The sequence below is a fragment of the Delphinus delphis genome, chromosome 20, assembly GCF_949987515.2.
Source record: "Delphinus delphis chromosome 20, mDelDel1.2, whole genome shotgun sequence".
Lineage (NCBI taxonomy): Eukaryota > Metazoa > Chordata > Mammalia > Artiodactyla > Delphinidae > Delphinus > Delphinus delphis.
Genome location: NC_082702.1, coordinates 2,582,208 through 2,587,792, shown reverse-complemented (window position 1 = coordinate 2,587,792; position 5,585 = coordinate 2,582,208).

Here is a 5,585-nt window from a genome sequence, read left to right as displayed (position 1 = left end):
TTCGAGCACGCTCATAGGAAGCAAATTGTAATCCTACAATTCAATATGTGGTTCATTGAAAATAACCATGTTCTAAGAATACTATTTCATAATAGGTGGAAGTCATATAATATTTAAATGTCAGTGCCATAAATGAAGTTTTAATGGAACACACATACATGCACACACACACACACAAAAGAATCATGTTCCTTATTAACTGTAAGCCATGCCAGCTTCAAAAAGTTATATAATATTTCAAACACACAGAATAAGAAAGAAAACAATATTTTAAACCTCATATGAATTCTAACCTGTTAAAAAATAAAAGTGAATACTTTCCCATATTGGTGAGTATATGAAAGTCCACCACAGAACATTACATATATTAATATACTTACCTCTTCTTCTGTAGCCATTCCCCAATCATATCTTCCCTCTGTATCTTTGGCATCTCATAATTAGTAACTACTCAGAGTTTAGCGTGTACGTTTCTGTAGGGGATACCTTGTTCAGATCACCACACCGACGCACTTATGCTCCAGCCGCTGTGAGGGAGCCTGCTGAGGGCTTGCAGGTGCCCTCTTATCTGCAACATTGCTTTGAGCAAAACGAGAGACATCTTTCCTGGAAGATTAGGCTTTCCGAAAAACAAACGGCACCCAGCAAATGACTTGCAGAGATAAATATTAAAGACTAACACCTTGTGCTAGGAAAGGAGCAGATTCGTGGTGTGCTTTGTTGTCAAGCTCTCTGGGGGACGAGAACAAACCACATCTGTGTTTGGCTTCTTCCCCAAGACCCACCACTCACCCCTGCCGGGTTGTGCTGGCCTCACTCCTTTTCAGAGCACACTCATTCATTGAATCATTTATACAAAAGCACCCATTTCAAGCTGTTTCTAAGAAACCCAACTCAAGAAACTTAACCCCAGAAGCCATCCTAGGAATAAAACTGTGAAGATGGGATTCTGGAATTGATCACTTACCAGCCAGACACCAATGAGGACCCCAATACTAGCAGTGGGGAACATACAGACAGACCCTGGCATATTATCCCAGGGCAAATCCTAAGGGCTTTTTGTTTGTTTGTGTTTTTTGGTGCACCACGCGGCATGCAGGATCTTACTTCCCTGACCAGGGATCGAACACGTGACCCCTGAAGTGGAAGCGCGGAGTCCTAACCACTGGACCGCCAGGGAAGTCCCCTGCTAAGGTTTTCACTACTGTGTTGGGATACAGGTGGAAAGGGCTGATCTGTCATGTGCAGAATCTCTGGAATGTGATTGTTACAGGGGGAACAGTAACTCTTAGGACTGTGGAATTAGGTGCCTTTTGAAAAGTGCCACTAACGCAAAAAGCAGTGGAGACAGTGACCTCAGATGGATTCATCAGGGTTGTAAATGTCACCAAAAACCCGGCCTCTGTTCACTGCTGCCGAATAGAAACACAGAGACAGAACCTGGAGGAGTAGAAAAGAGTAGCTTTATTACTTTGCCAGGCAAAGGGGGCCACAGCAGGCTAAGGCCCTCAAAACTGTGCCTTGATTCCTGGGCAATAGGAAGGGGTCTTATAATTTCAGGGTGGAAAACAGAGCTGTAGATAAGGGTCGGGGCTGATGTGGTCTTCATTCTTCTTTCTTCTGGAGACATTGGGATTATTAGGGCTGGCGTCAGGTGGTTCCGGAACAGGTTCTGGTGGTCCTCAAGGTTATCGTTCCATGATGTTCTTTCTGGAATGAAGAATGCCCACAAAGGAAAGGAGTGCTAGGGAGTGTTGTCTTGGAGGAGTAAACATCAGGTGCACAGTACAACTTTAGCTAGAGGGCAGTCACTATCAGAGTGCAGCTAAGCAAGAAAGGGAAGGGAAAAATTAAAAACGTTTACAGGGGCTTCCCTGGCTGGACATCGAGCCCTGGTCCGGGAAGATCCCACACACCGTGGAGCAACTAAGCCCGTGTGCCACAACTACTGAATCCTGCGTGCCTAGAGCCTGTGCTCTGCAGCAAGATAAGCCACCGCAGTGAGAAGCCCGAGCGCCACAACCACTGAGCCTGCACTCTAGAGCCCACGAGCCACAACTACTGAGCCCGCGTGCCACAACTACTGAAACCTGCACCCCTAGAGCCCACGCTCTACAATGAGGAGCCACCGCAATGAGAAGCCCGCACACCACAACGAAGAGCAGCCCCCCCCACCCCGTTCCTACTCGCCGCCACTAGAGAAAGCCCGCGCGTAGCAACAAAGACCCAACACAGCCTGAAATAAATAAATAAATTTATTTAAAAAAAAAAAAAGTCTACAGGAGACCAGTTGGATGGGTGGCAAGAATAAAGGCTGAATAAGGGCTGACATAATGGGGGTGCCTCAACTAGCTTCTGCTACAGCGTAAAGGGCAGTGTGGGAGTGATGTCAGCAGGATGGTGAAATAGGAGGCCCTGTCCCCGGATGATAGTAATGTGAGGGCTCTGGAAGCCAGGAGGGTAGTTCCAGTCCCCCCATGGACCACGGAATCCAAGTTCAGCCACGTTGGACAGGATGAGAACAGCCTCACCCTGCCCGCATCACCCCTTCCAAAGCTGCCACATCTCAGTGCTGAGCCGCCTACCCCCAGCCCTTCTCACCCAGTGGGGAAAGAGAAAGCAAAGTGAGGGGCTGGCTTCTCCAGCCTTTGAGACCCGCTGCCCGACAGACCTGCTTCTGTCTCCTCAAACACGGAATGTGAGGAAACCCATGTGGCTGTGGCCTGGGGAGAGCTAAGATCAAAGAAATGGGGTAAGGATGGTAGCAACCCGCTCGAGGGTCTCAAGGACCACCTGGGCACCCCCACGGATGGCACAGACCTCATGGACTGGCTTGACCCTGCAGAACCGAGAGAGACACCCGGTCCTGAGGCTGGTCCGTCAGGAGAAGGGAAAGGGGTGAAGCTGGTACCCATCGCCCCAGCACTTTGGGGCAGTGCCCTGGGGAAAGGCTGCTAGTGCTACACACCTGACACAGCCCTGTTGAGGCAGGAGATAGACGGGCCCCAGGCTGAGCAGCTGGACTCTGTCTCCTGTGGACAGATAGTCCAAGATGAAGAGAAGGAGCTGAGCCCTGGCCAGGTAAGACACCGCATATTTCTCATTCTCGAGGTCAAGGAGACCTTCCCGACTACACATGCGCAGAAAGGCTCCTTGGAGGTCAAAAAGCGGGTGATGTCAGCCTACCCATAGGCCTCTTCGCAAGAACCCACCTCGGCTGAGAGATGCACGCGCATGCAGGGGAGGACCCTGAGGTAAACCAAGTATGGACTCAGAACCAGGCAAAGCAAGATGACTGGCCAGAGGAAACCCGGAAGAAATGCCCCATATAAGTGATTCAAACTACCACAAGGGCGCGACTCTCTCTGGGAGTCCACCCGTGTGTGCCTATTCATATGTACTCTTTTTCCTCCTAATAAACACTTTACTTGTTTCACTACTTTCCGTTTCTTTGTGGAAATTCATTTTCTCCAAAGCCATATGGGCCAGGGCCTCGTCACTGGCCACTGGTCTAGTGACTAGGATTCAGTGCTCTCTCTGGCATGGCCTGACTTCAGCCTGTGGCCAGGATCTGAAATCCTGCTTGGAGCTGCTGCAGGCTGAGGCCACCCGAGATCACTGTGGCATAGAGGGAAGACACACAATCCTAAACATCCCCTCCAGGAGGGACCCCCAGAATCTCCAGCCGGGCTGTCTGCTGGAGGTCCTTCCCTCCTGAAGCCAGTCCATAAAGATTGGAAGAGGTGACTGCTTCCCAAAGTGCAGACATCAACGCAAGGCTACAAAGATCACGAGGAATCAGGGAAACAGGACATCATCGAATGAAGGAAATAAGCCCTAGTGACCGATCCCAGAGAAATGGAGATCTACCAACAGCCTGCTGGAGAATTCAAAGTCATCGTCTTAAAGAAGCTCCATGAGTTACAGGAGAACAGAGATAGGCAACAAAACGGAATCAGGAAAACAGATTATTTTTCCTTTACTATTTTGTTTATTGAAGATTAAATTTCTATTCAACTTTAAGGTCCACAATTATAAAGTTTAACTTGAAAAAACAGATTAGTTTTGACATTTAAAATTAGTACAAAAATGATCTGTTAACAACCATAGGTGAACAATATAGAAACAATTGCATCTCAAAAGCATGTTAGGAAAACAGCAGATTTTTTAAAATGAAAAGTTTGGATTTACGTCAGCAAGAAGGGAACAATCTATCATCAACTGGGATAAATCACCATAGACAGGAAATAAATCTAGGCAAGGACAAGTAAAGAATGAGAAATAACAATGTTTCTAAACCTTCCCTCCCCATTCAACTCTTTCCCAAGTCATTCTTCAGTTCCAAGGCCAAGGTGAGCTAATAATGGAAGCTCAGTTTGGATCATGTCTCTGGTTGTACTCTGTTTGTGGGACAGATTAAAACTTGATTCAAAGTGAGCATATCAGAAAACATTGTTCAAAGTGGCATGTTTGTATATTAGATAATTTCCTTGGTGTTGCTCCAGAGAACACTTTGTCTTCCTTAGCTAAGTAATAAATCTCTGTTGCCCCCTAGTGTAAAGTGCCCAACGTTGAGTTGCCCACGTGAAAAGCAGCTCAGTTACAAATCATCGCTTACAATTCAGAGGAAATATGGGTTTGGTGTTTACATTTGAAACCCAATGGGGACTCCTCTAATCATGACATCTCTGTAGGGCATGTCTTTCCCAATCAACTGCTCCACAGTCCTGTGATGCAAAATTTCAGGAGCTCCAAAGGAAGATTCTAACTTTGAATATCCCTAGAGATATAAATGTGAATCTGTACTCTTCTTATGGTTTAAATCATGTGATACAAAACACATTATCTAAATTGCACGAAACTCTCTCAACCCACCTTTTGTGATGTAATGGATGAATGATCAGAATATTCCTATATCACAGTGTATTATATTTTATGAATGTTGTACTCTATTTCTATTTGCTTGTTTACTGTAAGGGTCATTTATTTGACTGTGACCTCCATGACTCTGGAGACTGTTGGGGGGAGGGGAGGGAAATTTCTCCCCTCCCCCTCTTGAGTTCTTGTGGCTGGACTAATAATACAATTGACTCAAGACAGAGTAACAGGAGAAAAAGAAACTAACTTTAATTCAAAGAAATGAGACTTAAGAAGTGGCCAAAGCAGGCAGCTTTTATACTTTTTAGACAAAGAAACAATAAATTTGTGAGGAAATGACAGGACAAAGAATTTTAGGTTTTGGGTGCTCAGTTAGTGAAGAATCTAAACAGAATTAGGTTTAGCTGGTAAATTAAAGAAGTAGTAAGGTTTGCTTATACAGGTCTCTTGGCCCTAAATGCCATCTCTGGTGATAAGGATGTCTCGTGACCTTCTGGTACAGGAAAAGCGCCTTTCACACAGGAGATTTCCTGCTTTCAGGGAAACAGAGGTGGGTCAAAGCATCCCTCTTTCACCAGCTCTTTCTTATGTAACTTGCCTTCAAAATAATCAATATGCCATTGTGAATGAAAAATGCTGCTTGCCATATCAGTCTGCCAAATAAACCATAATTCTCAATTTTAGGTTTTTTCAGTTGACAATATACT